Raw genomic sequence first — 19300 nt, forward strand, 5'->3', positions numbered from 1 at the left:
TATATATATATAAGCATTGTGGCCTGTAACTACAACAGGATGTTTGTGTGATCAGTCCAGTTTCATTGTGACAAATGCAAACACACAATATATGTAACTGAAGAGCGATACAGCTATTTTTAAGTTGAATTTCGTACTCGTGTTATGTCAATTTGTTTTACTTTGTGTATTTTGATGTGAATTTTAATTTTGAGCTTGTAACTTTGTTGTTTTCAGGTCTCTCTTGTAAATGAGTTCTCGAGGCTCCATGGCATTAACCTGTATAAATAAAGGTTGAATGAATGTTCTAGTGAATGATCTTAACCAGGTCTCACTTGAAAAAGCGTTCTTAACCTCAAGGAACTTCCTGGTTAAATAAAGGTTGAATAAAAAATTTCACAAAAAATTTGAAACCTGAACTCGTACTCTACATTTTCACTTCAACACTTAGATAAGGTATAAAAGGATGTGCACTATTAATTAATCAATCTCTAAACAAAATTTAGAATTGAAATAACTACAACATTTTTGTTTAAGAAAAAAGTTATGTCATGAATTCACAGGCAAAAAAAAAAAAAAAAAGACAAAAAAAATCTATTTTGGAGCTGAAACATGATGAGTGCAGTTGACTGGTGGTACAGTAGAATATTACCGCACTCTTGAAAGTTGCATCACCTGCGTAATCCATCACAATAAATACACTCTGCAATCGTTTTTGTCCGAGCCATGTATCATGAAACACAGATGGTTCAAAAGCTCTGCATCATCATGCAGCGATCATGACAAAAGGAACATTGCAGACTCCATATTCATCATGATGAATGAGTCAAGTTAAGCAAGTTTCAAGTTAATGGATTTACATACTGAAATAAAATGAATGGAAACCGGTGACTGACTTTAACGAAAGGAAATGTGCCTCCAAAAAATGTAAAATATAGCCCACGTTTGAAACTCATCTTTGACGTGGATGTATTATACTCATAAAGTTTATATAGCAGACAAGTTATCAAGTAGTAGCTCATTTAGGCTTCAAACTGGGGCACTTGCATCCAATTTGCAACTCTTTTTTTTTGCTTTGTTTTGATAAATGTGAGCCTTCCATTTTCCTTTCACTTCTACCCTGCCCTCCACCGAGTCCTGGGGGAAATATGTGCCTCTTTAGCTGCTAAACACTCCACTATGATTACTAGCTGCTAATTTGTCTGCTTAATGATTGATGCTGTGCACGCTGAGGTTTTTAACTAAGAGCAGCTGCATCTGCAAACTAACTGTGAGGGGAACAAATCAGAATTTACCCAAACGCAAAAACAAAGGCTGCAACTCATAAAACTTATCCAAATCAACACTGAGCATTGCTTGAAGTAATGCACATGGTTCTTTCATTTCAAGTTTTAAACCAAGTCTTATGATGACTTAGACTCATCTTATGATGAAAAAGAGTGTGTTCATCTACATACTATTATACAGCAATACAGAAATCTATAGCAATGGCTTGGACAAACAACGACATTGTTTTAACCTTTGAAATTGATTTGTGATCTTAGTGCTAGGGGGATGAAAAATGTACTTGACACTGTCTAGTGATGATGCAAATATTCATGAAGTTTTGTTAAATTACCTTAAGTGGATCAGAAGTTATGCAAGAGTGGAACAGGCAAAGACCTTGTTTTACTTTTGACCTTCAATTTGTGACCTTGACCTTGGAGCTGGTGTGATGAAAAGTGTATGTGACACTCCTGGTGATGATACATAAGTGTATCAAGTTTTGTTTATCACTGTCTCAACTCTCATCGCCTCTGCACGATACGGCACCAGTTAAGGTCCTGTCCATTGCCGGCGCCCACCCCCACTCAGCCCAGTTTATAGGACCATCTTGTTTGAGATTCCAAGGGGACTGCTCTAAGGAGCCAATTTTGATGTAAGCAAACAGCAGCCATTTACTGGCTAACAGAGCTTCGTCACTGGATGACACACCCAGCAAAACTGCAAACTACTTCTGAACCTCCACTTCTTCGTCGTGTTGACGGTCGGTGCAACAAAAAATGAACGCCTTTACAGAGAGACTGAGATGATGGTGCAACCTGACTACACTCAGACTAATAAGCAAGCAGTGCTGAGATAAACCAACAAAATTTAAGTCAGATATTAGGGCAGTTAAGGACCACATCGATCCCGCCCATAGAGCGGAGAGACAACTCACGGTGGCAAATCACCTACACCTAAGAACCAATAGGATGAGAGCCGAGTGGAGTCACACTTATCAATGGCAAAGCAGGTAAAAAAGGTTAAGTTAGGTCCTCTGGATGGGAGCTTCTTTGTTGAACCTTTTCGTCTTTTATCCAAAGACTTCTTCAGTCTTAAAAGCAGCACCTTTGCATAGTGGATCAATCAATTTGCTGGCGACAGCCAAAACTAGTCCGTATGCAAAAGGTGACCATCAGCCTAATGACAGATCGTTAGTGCCCTGATGGTCAGAGGGATGATTGAGACTCACAGTAACTTCATTATAAAAGGGGGACAGTTGGATACAAAGACATCCGCCCCTGTTGAATGATGGGCTGATTCTCCTTACAAAGACAGCCTGAAAGAGTGACTGCCGACCTGCAGATGAGTGTAGACCGCAGAGTCCTGGCCTGATAATGTTGCTCTTCTGTGCTGGCCACGCTTTTAGCCAGAGGCTGTTTTCTTTCCCTGATGTTTGATGCATGTATGATATGATGTATGATCACAATCCTCCTGACACTGAACAGCATACACAATATTACTCAGATTATGCCATGGGGACTGGATCTTTGGGATGGACCAGTATTTGCTATAATGTATTTTAGGGTTTGAAAACCACTGGGATGTAGAAAATAAACGTTTCAGTTTCTCTGAAACTCCCACCATACACGGAATGACCAGCAAGTACTGGATTTCACAGAAAAGGCACGTTTAGCGCAGCATGTCAAGTCCAAGACCCAAAAACGTAAGAAGTTTAATTTACTGGCAACTCATCAAGCCCATCTCAGTCCTGAAAACAATACACTCAATGGCAGAAAACACAACGGAAGACAGTCACACACCATGGAGACAGAAAGACCACCTCTTTCAGGGATGAGATTTGTCCATCCTTGATAGAGAAGAGCACTGGTTCGAGAGAGAAGTAAAGGACTCCATCTTTGTGAAAACATCCCGCCTGTCTCCTGCATGACTGTCTCAGAGGAGTTGATAGGGGAGAGGGCGGGCCATCTTAACACCAGCAAACATTTTTTTATTTTCCACTATGGAGTATGCGATTTCAAGTTTTGTTTGGTAGCTCCTCAGAAGAAGAAGTCCTTTGGATGAAGGACGAAACATCCCAGCAAAAAAAGAAACTGTTCAGATGACCTGACTGAACATTGTTGTGTCCCACCTGTCGCTAAACAGGAGCCTCCATGTCCAATTGCTCACTCTTACAATACTGTTATTGCAAGTAATCACTCAGCCCTCTGTGAATAGCAAGCAGCCAGATGTTGTAGATCTTTAAACAGACTTATGCACATCAAAACGTCATCTCTCTGAATTTACTTTTTGAATTTCATATGTATATTTTAGCTTCATGTAGTAGTTTTTTCAACATATTAAAAACCTGTTCAGGCTGTTTCACTACGTTCAGTTTTATTACAGGGGAGCCTCCTTCTCTTTTCCCTCGGGCACTTGCATAGCTGCCCACGGCTCCACCTGGGTGTATTCCAGGTGCGATGGGTTAAATGCAGAGAACTAATTTCGCCATTGTATGGGAACATACAAAACATAGCACTTTATTATTATCATGACCTCTGCTTACTCCTTATTTCCTGTAAATAGATAAAGCCAATTGATTATATAATATATAGAGATAAAGTGATGACAGGGAGTCCGTCCCAAAACAAAGGACCCACAATGCTTTGACAGTTTGTGTCGTCTCTGGGTTTCCCCATCGGTGAGTCTGGGTCACCTCCATGCCCAGCTCTTCATGTCTAGGTAATAAGCTGCCCAGCCCTCAATGGCACACCATGCGTCAGTTGATTTATGATGATGATGACTGGCCTGGCCTCTGAGGTGGGTGTGTGTTTATACGTGGGTGTGTGCCAAGAAGACAAAAGGGTACATGGCTGTTGTGCTAATGTAGGGACACAAGGTTATTTACTGCAAGCTGGAGCAGCATCATGGATATGGAGATTAGCATACACTTTGGTAATAAATTATTGGGAATATGTGTGAGTTTGGAGGTTAGTGGATGTTGAGTGTGTTCAAACACTCACGCTGTCAGAGATAACTGTGCTTGTCAGTATCAACTTTCCCCATTGACTCCTGCTGAAAGGACAAGAGGTACTTTGTCTTTATGATTCACATTTATTGGAGGCATTGCCTTTCAAAAAAGTCAAGCTTTGATTTTTTATTTTTTTTTTACATAAAACTAGATTACGTGATTTGTTTGTATTTGGTGGGAATCAGAATTAAACACTGTTTAAGGGCTGCCACTGTGGTGACTCATCTTAGTGCAAGTCAGAGATGGGTTGGAGAAAACATGTCTATCAAAGGCAAACAACTCTTATGATGAATATCTCTTTTATTTTTCATTTTTGATAAAAATGTTTCCACCTAACATTTATGAATGTACATCCACAGAGCTGCTTGTGAGTGTCTGTTCATCATTCTTTGTTGAAATCAGGTCTCTCTTGTAAATGAGTCCTCGAGGCTCAAGGGGATTTACCTGTCTAAATAAAGGCTGAATGAAAACAAAAGTTCCTTCATTCTTTTTGCACAAGTAGAAGATGTTTTAACAGTGTTGATATGTCCTTCACATGCCTGAGAGTGTTGCGTGGTTGAGAGTGCAACTCAGATTCAAAGACCATTCTACTCCAATCGAAAGGTTGAAAAACGTACTCTAAAGGTGTAATGAAAACTTGCATCTGTAAAAACATATAGAATACAACAAAAAAATATGTTTCTCAGAAAAGTGTTTTCTCCAAAAAAGGTTGAAAACAAAACAACCGTACTTCTATTCTGTAGTCCATTTGAAGTCTATTCTTCTATTCAGTAGCCACTGGTATACATTTATGGATGGTACTTGGGTTGAAATCCAAGCTCAGGAATTAGAATTGTTCACCAGACAGGTTAGCTCTTTTGAAAACCACATCAAGTTCAGTGAGGATGCTAATGTAGCATTATGACTAGTACAGCTGTTTCCAAATCTGGCTACAAGCAGTGTAAATTTGTTAGCTAATTGCCAGGGGAGGGTGCATTATATAAGCAAGCACAGTTCTCTTGCCGTCATTCCCTTTTTGGTGTACTCTGTCTTCTGGGTTACCTGGCAGTGCTGCTGTGTGGGTCTGATCAGCATTTCTCTTCTTACCTGTGTGGCTAGTGATCGGTGTGGTGTCATCCACTAAAGTTATGATGGAATTGTTTCCTTTCCTATCAGACAAGTGTCTGGCATGTGATTCACCTGTCACAGAGGATGTGACTTTCTCCTCTCCTCAGGTGATGTACAGTAATCACACGTAGGTGCCCGGTGTAACTATTATCCATATTTAGTTCTGCTTATGTAATTGACTAGTTTTCTTCCAGGCTAAAGGCTGAAAGTGGTGGTACAGAGTCTGGTGTTGGTTCCCTTGTGTTGTGTACTGTGGGTGACGGGTCCTTTCCACTCATATGCCGTGCATCACAGCTTTTGGGTGAATTTTTGTTGTGTGTTTTTGCTTTGAACCATCCTTTTGTTTTTAATTGACTGACCATTGGAAAGCTTCAGCCTTGACAGAATATTTATTTTTGTTAAGCATCACGACTACCTCCATTTTTTATTTGGTTCGAGCATTGCATTTTTAATACATTTTACATTGTACCTTGTAACACCGTCTCTCACTTACTTTGTAAACAAGCATGAGTGCCTTTTTGGTGTAGAAACTATTTCCTTGAGTGAAAATTCTAAGGTGGCGTTGCTGTAACTTAAAAAAAAGAACATCCACACTCCTGTACATGCCACACTAACAACAAGATGCCTATTTTGGACTGTTTGGTGCACACAGAAAGAGTCTTAACATTTATGTTTACGGGAAACCCACTCACACAGATCACTACCTTCCGTTTGATTCTCATCACCTACTGGGACACATACTGTATTTTTTGGCCTATAAGTCACTTTTTTTTTTTGCATAATTCGTATGCCCTGCGACTTATAGGCCGAAGCGATGTAGTTATGGATTTTTTTCCCATATTTATAAACCAAATTTTGGCTGAGATATGACCGTTTTCATTCATTCTGTCTAAAACAATTTGAACAGTACCATTTTCAGACACTAGATGGCAGCAGAGTAGTAGTTGTAAGGCATGCCGTTGTATCATGTAATCATTAAAAGTGGCTATAATGACAAATTCAAAAACGTTTAAGACAAAAACAACTGGACTTTATTTAGTATACTTTATGTTTGTCTTGAAATTTTTTGAATTTACCATGTCCTGGATGACTGAGAATCTTCACCAGCTATTAATGACTCAATCAGCCTGCTGTAGTGCCCCACCTTCGTTCTGCTCGCTGCTTGGGGTAACTGTCAAACCAGCTGCACTGCCCCTGCGAAACGCAGCTAACTTGACCATTAAAGTGCATTTAAGTAAAAGTTAAACTGAGACGCACTTTTGCTATAATTTCGAGCAAACAAACAATTGTTTTAGGTGCTTTTCTTGTTAAATTTCTAAGAAACAAGCAGCGTTCCTCTTTCCTTTTTTCCCTCCCTCTGTGTGCTCCCAGAGCACCGAGGCAGCAAATACTTTTGAAATACAGCTGATTTGACCGTTAAAGTCCTTTTATTGAACAAACGTTAGACTGAGACACACCTTTACTATAAAGTCGAGCAAACAAATAATTGTTTTTAGGTTGTTAGCTTGTTAAATTTCGGAGAAATAACCAGCGGCTCGTCCCTCTGCGTGTGCCTGCTTACGCGAATCGGTTTTAGAAATACAGCTGATTTGACCGTCAAAGTTCATTTATTAAGGAAAAGTTAGACTGAGACACACATTTACTATAATTTTGAGCAAACAAATAATTGTTTTTAAGTGTTAATCTTGTTAAATTTTTGTTAAAGTCCTCCTGTGCATGCTCCCACGATCGCCATTTGGCAGCCAATCGATTTTTGGCACAACACCGGCCCACATTTCTGGGTTGTCAGAGGTGACGCGTAACAAACTCGACACATCAGCGTTGACGCATAATAGACGTGACGTATACGGCCAAATGACATATTTCTGGATTTTTCCCCTGTTTCCAGACATATTTGGACTGATGCGACTTATAGGGCGGTGCGACGTGTACGGTGGAAAATACGTTATCTTCTGTCATTAGAACTATCAGGACAAACATGTCCCTACAAGGACTAAAGGAAAGAAGAAGGAACAGAAACACATAAAAAAAAACCTCTGCAAACATGTGGATATCCTAAATGGCAAATACTAAGAAATCTAGAAAATATGTCATAGAACAGAAAAGGAAGAAGAACTAACACAAAAAAACATTGTCACCTCATATGTTGCTGGAGTATCAGAGAAACTCAAAAGAATTTTCTCCAACTACAACATCCTGGTGCATTTCAAACCTGCTTGGACGCTGGCAGGGATGAAAGTTCTCTGTCGCCGTGATGGATTTCTAACATTTTGGTAAATGCTGAATAGAAATCCAGTTGTATTGTTTATAATTTATTAAAAATGTATTTACCATCCTGGGTGCTTGAGAAGCTACACCAGCATGTTTCAGAAAACTCCTCCAGATCAGCCAAATATCAAGAGTTCCATAAAATTAACAGATGTTGAGAAAAATTAAAAATATATTATTATCATATGTTCAATATCTTTTTTCTCCCCTGTTGTTGCTATAGATTCTTTTAAAGGTTAAACTTAGGAAGTTTTATAAAGCTGGAGTTTGTATCAGACTTTGAAATGGCTTTACTGGCACTGCCTTCTTGAGAATGTATCAATCCATGTCTTTATTTTTTTCAACTATGAGCCAAATTTGTAATCTAGCAGAAACTCCAACCCACTGACCTTTTGTGTTACAAGAACTTTATATTTTTTATTGCCTTTGTGCTTTTAGTTCACGATATATGAAGGTTTTTCTTCCCTTCGTCAGCAGACATCAACTGAGAAAAATCACCGTCTTGGAGTAAACTTGTCATGCAGATAATAGAAGTAATGACTTCAATAAAATATATTTTCCTATTTAGAAACGTATGCAGTAGCAAAGCTGCAGAGTACTTCCTTAATTAGAATTCAATAAACATGTTCAGAGACAAAGCTGCTGACGACTGAAGTGTTGCTGATGGAGGAGAACAGAACTCCACTGAAACATAGTGTTTTTTGTCCAGGTCAGTAGCTCGAGACTGAAACCAACATTTCATTTGAAAATATTACTATGTGCTCTGTCAGTAATTGTACAGAAGCTGATATGTTTGTCAGTACCCTTCCAAAACACTGATGTGACTGGACCCAAAAGCTTCTGTTTTGTCTCATCAATCTCAGAAGCTTTTCCTAAAACTGTGGCACTTGTCAACATGCAGGTTTCTGAATTTCAACCTGTTTTTTTTTGTGTGTGTGTGTATGTTTTTCTGCAAATAGTGGAGTCCTCCTGGGTCGTCCTCCATGGAGCCAATTATGATTCAAAATGTGACAGATGTCGCAATCAGAAAGAGAAGTACTTTGAACTTGGAGCTCAACTTGAATGGTTTTGGATGCTTTCCTTGGCTCTCTTGCACCATCCGAATTATCCATTTGATCAACCTGGGTTCACATTTTTTCTTGCGTCATGTCTCGTGAGGTTGGCTACCGTCCCGTAACTATACTTTTTGTAATGTTGGCAACTGTGGTCAAAGCAACATTAAGCTGCTTGGAGAAGTTCTTAGTTTTTTTTTTTACTTTTTCTGCTCCATGTTCAGTGTGATGTACACAACGATGCCAAACAGCGGCATGACTAGGCCTGTCGCGATAAACAATAAATCAATTAATCGCACGATAAACTGTAATTATCAACCTCATTTTCATTTATCGACTTTATCGTTTCTCTCTTTCTACTGAAGACATTGGATGACAAAAGGCTCAACTTGGATGATCTTCACTGACCCCTCCCTTTTTCTTTTCTCGTCAAAATTCATTTTAACCATGCAAAATCACCTTTTTGGATCGTTTAAAAGCAGCTAAGCTGAGAAGCTAAGCTACGAGCTAAGCTAAAAGGCCGACCTCAAGGAAAAAAAAACCTCCGTCTTGTTAAAGCTCCAAAAATTCACGGTTGAAACCTGTGCCTTTATGTAAAAAGTTGTTTTTCTCTGCAAAAAGAAGCTGAGAACTTGTTTACTGATTTTTTATTAAAAGCTTTGAGTGACAAATGCTATGCTAAAGGGTTTTCAAACCACACCAAGCATCCGTCATTTTGAGAATGGAAAAACAGGAACGAGAGACAACCCATGTCACGTCAAGGGGCCTCCCTCCCATTTTTCTTAGAGGCACACTGCTCGCTCCCTCACTTTCCATCCTTTGGCTCAAACAGTCTTATACCGCCATCCAGTGGTCAAAAAAGGTACGACACACAAAAACTTGCTAACATTTTTTCTTAAATTTGACAATAATTAATAATTATTGTCAAATTTCAAACGATATTAACGTTGATCGCAATAATTTCTGAGACAATTAATCGCCCAGCAAAATTTGTTATGATGACAGGCCTAGACATGACTGTTCCCTTGAAACTTGAAGGCTCCTGTAATACAAATGAAAGTTGAGGGAACCAACAAATAAGTCCAGGCTACTTTAGCTTTGTTTTGTATACTAAACAAGAAATAACATGTCAGATAGTTTTTAATCAAAGGTTATGGATGTTTTTGTTACTATGGGTGAAAACTAAAAGCCCAACACATAATTGAAACCATCTCCCAAGACACTATCTTATCTCTGCCCATGAACCACATGTTTGGGTTAAAGAGCACTGAGTGAGAAGGCTGCAGCTGGCTCCTTGGACACCTCCTGAACTCTGTGAACTCAGCTGAACTGATAAAGGTATAAAAGCGAGCGGATAACGCAGCTTGGGACTTTTTTCTGTGACTGGTTCTCATGCTTATACCTCTATGTATGTGATATATGTATATTTTCTGAAAATCTGAACTTGCAAGTATAAATACTGGTTAAAAATCAATAATAAAAAAAAATTCCTGCTGTCGAGTATTCTTTTTGGTAAACAATATAAGTGAGAATGTTTTTCTCTAACAATTTAGCTTCAAAAATTTTAATCTATCACATACATGCATGCAGATATACACCAGACAACTGCTTCTAACTGAATAAGTTTTCACAAGGATGTAGCATTGTTTTAATGAGCTGTACAGGCACCAACAAAATTATCATTTCTTGCACATGCCTACCATAAATATACTTAAGCTGACCTTTATTCCCAGAGTAGCCAGCATTAAAAACTTAATAAAAAGAAAAGTGAATTTCACGTCACAGCACCAAACAGTTTCTCAAACTTTCATATCAAACTCATTCTTTCTAAGAGGTTTTTGGTTCAACATCATGTCCTAACATTTACCCCTCAGAGTCTCTGGCAGTTAATTCCCTCTACGTGCACTGTCAGATTTCTTCAAAGCTCATAAAGTCAAAGGAAGTGAAGGAGAAAAAAAGGTGAAGCAGTTTTGGCAGGTTTCGAGATAACCTCTAGAGAATGATTCGATTCTCCACTGATGTAACAGAAACAATAAGTTTATAGAAAAGATGGAAAAAGCCTATTAGGACTGCTCTGACATTTTTATAGATAAAATAATATCAATATACCTCATTTAAGATTCTCGTCATTAATGGGTTTTCTCAGTTTTATATTGTCTAAAGGAAAATCTACTGTCAGGGAATTAATCCATGTTATCTTAGCCACCTAACTTTGTCACTGGGTTGATGAGGCTGTCGCCTGTTTCTGCCTGGGTAACTGGCTGGTTGCCAGCATGTCCTATTGATGTGGCCAACTTTATCCCTTTTGCCAGTGAGCTGTGACTAATATGAAAACACATCTGGCTTTCACAAACTGCTGATTCATTTGGTCTTTTCTGTACAGATGATGAAAAATCCCTGAGCTGTGGCTGGAAGAAACAGACGGAAGATTTCACAGATAAAATGAGTACTACAAATTGAGACTTAAAAAAAATAAAAAAAATCCTGGTTGGAAAAAGGTGCATCAAAATTATTGAATCATTAGAAGGATGCACAAAAACATTAAACATTTATACTTGGTGCATTAACCGTTATAGGTTGTAGAATTTAACTAGACAGTTCCTAAACTTTGACGGGACTGCCACAGCATGGCCATTTTAAATTTTTGATTTGACAGTACTATGTGTTGGGGTTCATTCTCTGATACCACCATGCGATATATGAAGTTTTTGTCCTTGGTTACCCATGACCCAGGAGAAATTTGATAGTGGGCTCTTTCCAAGGCCGTCGGGAGTCAGATTCAGATAAGCTCGATTGTTGTTTTTCTTCAGGTAGACAGATTCCTTTTTGCTTTAGCCTTGAGTCCATCTGGACGTTCTGGTTCCGAAACAGCCCAATTGTGGGATTCCATTCCACTGATACATGCTATGAGTCTCCTTCAAGGTCGAACCCACCACGCTGATTAGTCCCAGAAGCCGCATGTGGCCTGCGATTCTCATAAATCACCTCCACCTTACGGTTTAGCTCGTAAACCAGTTGATTTAGAGTTCTTACAGCACGGACCAAACCTTCACACTGACTCCGAAGCTTTGCCATGGCCGAAACTGCTGCCGATGTCTTCTTCAAAAGTCGATAAAACAGAGCCCCGCCGATGCCAAAAAGCAGAGTCCCTGCTATCATTTTTCCAAATATGTAAACATCTTCAACATCCTCCTGAGACAGAAGTGAGAGGCACATCAGCTGCCACACTCCCCACGGATCCATAACATACCCCACAGCGTGCGCCTCAGCTGGACATGCCGGTTCTCCAGGACCTTGTCGCTTTGATGAATAAAAACCTTATCAATAGAGTTGAACGTCCAGGATACCAGATCCATAATCTTCTTGATTTACGTTCGGGAGACGTGAATCAGGCATTTCAGACACACAGAGAGCAGAGCAGGAGGAAGGAAAAACGGGGGAGGAAAGACAGAAGCAGCCACTTCGATCAGAGCCAGGGAGGAAAAAAAAAAATTGGATTCAGTATGTGACGGGAAATGTTCTCAGCTATAACCACACCAAATTTAAGCTGTATATCTGTAAAAATAGCTGAGTTAAAGCCATTTAAATGTTGCTTAAGCCGCTGTCTTGATTTTTTTTATTTTTTTTATTCTGTATTTATGGGGCATTTCTCTCAGCAACCAACACAACAAATTTCAGCTTTATACAGGTGTTGGTCATAAAATTAAAATTTCATGAAAAAGTTGATTTATTTCAGTAATTCCATTCAAAAAGTGAAACTTGTATATTATATTCATCCATTACACACAGACTTGATATATTTCAAATGTTTATTTATTTTAATGTAGATGATCATAAATGACAACTAATGAAAACCCCTAATTCAGTATCTCAGAAAATTAGAATGTTTTGAAAAGGTTCAATACTGAAGACACCTGGTGGCACGCTCTAATCAGCTAATTAACTCAAAACACCTTCATAGGCCTTTAAATGGTCTCTCAGTCTAGTTCTGCAGGCTACATATTCATGGGGAAGACTGCTGACTTGACCGTTGTCCAAAAGACAACCATTAACACCTTGCACAAGGAGGGCAAGACACAAAAGGTGACTAAAGAGGCTGACTGTTCACAGAGCTCTGTGTACAAGCACATTAGTAGAGAAGCGAAGGGAAGGAAACGATGTGGTAGAAAAAAGTGAACAAGCAATAGGTATAACTGCACTCTGGAAAGGATTTTGAAACAAAACCCATTCCAAAATGTGGGGGAGATTCACAAAGAGTGGACTGCAGCTGGAGTCAGTACTTCAAGAACCACTACCCACAGACGTATGCAAGACATGGGTTTCAGCTGTCACATTCCTTGTGTCAAGCTACTCTTGAACAAGAGACAGCGTCAGAAGCGTCTCGCCTGGGCTAAAGACAAAAAGGACTGGACTGCTGCTGAGTGGTCCAAAGTTATGTTCTCTGATGAAAGTAAATTTTGCTTTTCCTTTGGAAATAAAGGTCCCAGAGTCTGGAGGAAGGGCAGCACGGTGGCGCAACTGGTAGAGCTGCTGCCTCTCAGCGAGCAGGTCCTTGGTTCAAACCCCGGCCCAGGGGCCTTTCTGGGTGGAGTTTGCATGTTCTCTCCGTGCATGCGTGGGTTTTCTCCGGGTACTCCGGTTTCCTCCCACAGACCAAAAACACGCATGTTAGGCTGATTGGTAACTCTAAATTGTCCCTAGGTGTGAGTGAGAGAGTGAATGGTTGTTTGTCTTGTTTGTCTCTATGTGGCCCTGTGATGGACCTCCGACCCGTCCAGGGTTTACCCCGCCCCTCGCACAGTGATTGCTGGACATGGGCACCAGCGACCCCCGTGACCCAAAATGGAATAAGCGGGTAAAGATAATGGATGGATGGATGGAGTCTGGAGGAAGAGAGGAGAGGCACAGAATCCACATTGTTTGAGGTCCAGTGTCAAGTTTCCACAGTCAGTGATGGTTTGGGGCAAATCATCTGCTGGTGTTGGTCCACTGTGTTTTCTGAGGTCCAAGGTCAACGCAGCCATTTACCAGGAAGTTTTAGAGCACTTCATGCTTCCTGCTGATGACCAACTTTATGGAGATGCCAATTTCATTTTCCAGCAGGACTTTGCACCTGCACACAGTGCTAAAGCTACCAGTACTTGGTTTAAGGACCATGGTATCCCTGTTCTTAAATGGCAAACAAACTCGCCTGACCTTAACTCCACAGAAAATCTATGAGGTATTGTGAAGAGGAAGCTGCGATACACCAGAGCCAACAATTCAGAAGAGCTGGAGGCCACTATCAGAGCAACCTGGATTCTCATAACACCTGAGCAGTGCCACAGACTGAACGACTCCATGCCACGCCGCATCGCTGCAGTAATCCAGGCAAAAGGAGCCTCGACTAAGTATTGATGCTGTACATGTTCATACTTTTCATGTTCATACTTTTCAGTTCGGCAACATTTCTCAAAATTCTTTTTTTTTTTAATTTGTCAAGTAATATTCTAATTTTCTGAGATAGTGAATTTGGGGTTTTCATTAGTTGTCAGTTATAATCATCAACATTAAAAGAAATAAACATTTGAAATATATCAGTCTGTGTGTAATGAAAGAATATAATATACAAGTTTCACTTGCTGAATGGAATTACTGAAATAAATCAACTTTTTCAAGATATTCTAATTTTATGACCTCTAAAAATGGCTGATTTATAGTTTGTTTCAATGAGAAAAAAAATGGCATCTATGTTTGCAAATTACATCGCCATGGCAACTTGAAATGCCAATAAAAGTAATGGCACACATAACGGTGCCGAGCCAGTTGTTTTGATGAAAAATTTGTGGGGGTACACATTACGGTTCGGGCCCCATTAAAGTTGAAGGAAGCACAAGACTCTTTTCAGGTGGATAATAATAGGGGGGCTGCCTTTAAAGGCAGTCCCCAACAAATGAACAAAGCTTTAAAAAAGCACATATAAAAGAAAAAAAAACTAAATTCAGCATAATAGGAGTAACTTGTCCTGAATTCAAAAATATTCTTATTTTTCCTGTTATTTTTTTTAGATTTGATTTTAGCATTTAGACGACCCCCCCCCGCAGCCCCCCAAATAAAATCCACAAAAAAATTGAATTTCAAAACTTTCAGATACTTGTGAAAAATATGATGCATCAACATTTCAAACCACAATAAAAAATACTTTAAAAAATATTTTCTCCGCATCTTTCAAATGATTTGTCCTGCAAGCAAGTCCAACAGAAGGGAAACCATCCTCTGATATATAAAAAAATGTCTGAAGAATTATATGATACATTCTAAAACTATAAATTCATGCACAGTTAGATAATTTGAGCTCAAACCAGGAATGCAGATAACCTTTGTGATACCCAGGATTTAATTTGAATATATAATTTTCATTGTACGGAAACAAAAGGAGGAACAGAGGAAGCATTAAATAAATTAAAAAATGAAGCAAAACGAAGAGAGGAATAAGAAAAAGGTGGGATCTTTTATCATAATCCTGTTACTGTTGAATAATTTAAGTATCTCCTTGCAGACGTTAATTTCCTATCATCTCCTCTGCCTCTAATTCGGTGGCAGAGTTAATGAGGATTGACATGGCTGCTCTTTCTTGTGCGGTGAAAGCCAACAGAAAGCACTCGATAAGCGGGACGTGGTGCCGGAACAATGGGGAAGCCGGCCATAGCCTAATCATTTATTTTACATTTCATCCGAGTCGTCATTAGCTTCCAAGTGAGAGGGCCTGTAAATACAAAAAAATATTAATAATAATCTGCAGCAATAGTGATAATTCTAATGCAGCTTTCCTGTTTAATAAAATATAATTTACTCTAAAGTAAATGAAGCATCATATGTAATGTGCGTTATCTTTAAGAGGTCACCTCTGTGCGTTGTCGTAGTCATGCCGAGGACAAAGCGACACAACTTGTGGGCAATCTGTTTCAAAGATTGATAGCTAGCTGGTATCAATGAAACGGCCACACGCTTCTTAGCATCCTGCAGATCTTCATTGTTTTCGTCAAGGACGTCAGAGACGTGCAGCGACATATAAAAAGAAAAATGACATTTCAGAATAATAAAAAGCGAAATGTAGGTCAAAAAATACGAGACGTCTAAATTCGCAGACTGCTGTCAGAAATGTTTACACGGTAGGTTTGAGAAACGGTGATGTTGTTTCAGACGGCGCTCAGGATCCCCCGTTTAAAGCAGGAAGGAGAGAGAGGGGAGAGTCGGGGTGTGGCTTCAAAGATCCGTCAAATTCTGGGCCGACTTGGATGGGTGGGAAGGAGAACACTGACGCAGTGACATTTTTTATAAACTCCAGGTTTTTAAAAGAGATGAAAGAATAGTTGTGCATTCAAAATGTTGATGTGGATTTACTTTAAATTTGAACTTTTCGTCATTTTTCTGTGAATGACTCAGATGACAGCAGTTTGTATGAAGAAGTTTAGTGATTATTCTTTACTTTGAGGTGGTACTTCACCGCTGATGACTCTAAATTGAGCAATAAAAGGCAGATTTTTCATTGGAGTCACCACCCATCCATCCATCATCCATCCATCCATCCATCCATCCATCCATCCAACATCTTTACCTACTTCTTCCTTGTCAGGTCGTGGAGGTCACTGGTGCCCATATCCAGCAGTCACTGTGCGAGAGGCAGGGGACACCCTGGGCAGGTCTCCAGTTCATCACAGGGACACTTTGTTTTTTCTTCACTGGCTCTGGAACGAGGCGCACACTTCCTCTTCCATCTCCCTGTTCTCCTCTTGCTTTTTGCTCTCTGTCTGTGTATCGGAGCAGCTCCCATTTTTACACATCTTCCAAAATGAAAACTGCTGTTTTGGATCTGACCAACTGAACTTTTGACGCAAATGACAAAATCTTTTCAAGAAAGCGACAGGGTCCTGGAGAACCCTCATCTGCTCAGATGACACGTGCAGCTGGATCTATCTCTGGGGAAGTGGAATGTGATGTGTCTACCTCTGCTGTCGATCGAGGACGCTGAAATTGAATATAATTGGATTTATGATAACAGATTTCCCGTTTTTGGAATAGTCTGATTCCTGGTCTATCAACATACAAAGAAGACGGCCGCAGCTAATTTGGTCCTCGTCAGGCTGCTGCCTATGTGAAGGTTTGGTTCGTGCTTTGAGGACTCAAAATCAGCTGATTTACGAGCTAAACTGTAAGATAAGATGGAAGTGATTTGAATCGCAAGCCACCTGCAGCTTTGGGACTCGTCAGAATGAAAACGACCTTGAAGACGCTCGTAAGCACGCACCAGTAGAATGCACTCTAATCTGGCCATTTTGGACCCTGGAAGTATCAGTAAAGACTCAAGGCTGACTAGAAAAAATAGACTGCCTGAATAAATCAACAATTGTGGATTATCTGAATCGGACTACCTGGTTGGTCTCGAAATAGGCCGACGTCAATCTCTCCTGGGAAATGTGTAAACTAAGGAAAAGCTTTGTCTATCGCAACCCCCCCCCCCCCCTCTACTGAGGAGGCTTATCAGAACTGTGCCGGCTGACCATCATCTCATCTTATCAGGACAATGGACTATCTATTTAGTGCTTCACGGACCTCCTCGTTGTCAAATGCATATGTAATGTGTTCATAAATGTGCTTGCTGGCAGAGATTTTTGATATCTTAAATCTTGTCCTGTTAGGACAAGGAGTGAAAAGATATTTTTTTTATAATGCCGCTAGCCCTCTCCTCATGGCTATGCCCCTTTTGCTATCTAAAAAAAATGTATTCTGTAAAGGATAAGAAGGCCGCACTATCACAGCAGCAGCTATGAGCACTCCGCCCATCTTTCGGACGACTGTACATTGTATCTCGGTGCAATGATAATAAAGCTTATTCTGATTCTGAAAGGAGACAAACAACCATTCACTCACACCTAGGGACAATTTAGAGTTACCAATCAGTCTAACATGCATGTTTTTGGCTTGTGGGAGGAAACTGGAGAACCCGGAAAAAACCCACACATTCACGGACAGAACATGCAAACTCCACCCAGAAAGGCCCCTGTCCAGGATTTGAACTGAGGCGACCTGCTCGCTGAGAGGGGGCAGCTCTACCAACTGCGCCACCGTGCTGCCCCCATTGTAGTCTCACTGAATTCTAAACATTTGTGACTAAATGACCAGCGTACAATGTGACCAAGTATAAAATGCAGTTTTTTGTTTTTTCTTTCATTTGCAGCCGTATCTGTGTATACGACTTGCAAAACTGCAGTCTTGGCCATGCCAACACTGTACGTACCATGGCTCACTTTGTACCCACCTTTGCAGCCGACCTCACGTTTAGCAAGGTAAGAACTACGTAATTTTTAATTGTCAGTCATGAAAATTACCCTATGAGGACAGGACTTTCAAACTGTACTGCAGCCAGCCACTAGAGGGCGTTCATCCTTTGTGGCTTCAGCTTCAGGTTTTTGGTCCAGTTTCCAGTTATAATGCATCTTAAAGGTCTCAATCCAGTGAATCCCTACTTTTAGTTCTCTAACTTCAGATTACTCTGGGACTTCACCACATCCTTGTTTTATCTGAAAAAAAAAAAACTTTCATTCAAACTCATTTTTGCATGTAAAAATAAATAAAAATGTATCTGCGGTAGACGTGGAGTCAACAATGCTCCTGGATCCTGTGACGGCACTTTAATTGAAACGTCGACAGATACATCAGGACTCCAAATGCTGAGATTCTTTTGTCTCCGGTGCCCTCGTCTTTTTCTCCTCTCTTCTTTTTCTCATCCTGATGCTCTGAGTTACAACTTCATCTTCACGCCATCGCCGAGGACGCGGGGTGAGCCATGCATCAGTTGAAGCACTCAATGCCGCACTCATTTGACCCGTCACCCCAACAATGGAGGCTGACCCTGAGCTGCTCCTCCAATTAATCATCTAACCTTCTCTTCACGACGCCACCTCCCCTCTCCTCTTCCTCCCACCCTCCAATCTTCGTTGACCCTAAATAACCTGGGAAAAGAAAAAGCTGCCTTCGACCCTGCCCACGAGGGTCGAAAGACTGTCATCACCAATTCCGCATGACTGCAAGCATAAATCTGACGGAAGTAATTACCCATCACCCTCTAGGGACAACGAGCGAGCTTTCCGCCTCTTCTTCGACTTCAGCGTTGCTTATTATACTCAGATGGGAGGAGAATTGTGGTACAGGAGCAGAAAGCGTCGTACCAGGAGTTAATTGCCTCTGGCAGGTGAGGACATCAGTTCTGCCGTGTGCCCACAAAGATGGCTCTCTGGAGGCAGGTTCAATCCACTAATTGTAAAATCCTGATAGGACTACAGGGAGGTGCTGACCTAGAGCCGAAGCTGAGGGGCGCAAGACACACAGAAGACCTAAAAGTCTGCAAAGGGTCAAATATACTTTTTATGCTCACTTCTAGATTTTTAGCGCACACCAGACAAGACTAAACCTTATCTTATAAGCATGTGCAGACTTGTTGGAATTCAAAACGCACACAGAGTGCAGGTATGAGCACATCTAGAGCAGAGCCCCGGTGGCGCACACGTCCTTGCAGCTGCCTTGAGCGGTGGCCTTAATTTCTAGCAGAGTTGGGGGAGATGTAAATAAAGTTATTGGCTGA

Source organism: Nematolebias whitei, chromosome 16 (assembly GCF_014905685.2).
Source record: "Nematolebias whitei isolate Nwh7 chromosome 16, NemWhi1, whole genome shotgun sequence".
In the NCBI taxonomy this organism is placed as follows: Eukaryota; Metazoa; Chordata; class Actinopteri; order Cyprinodontiformes; family Rivulidae; genus Nematolebias; species Nematolebias whitei.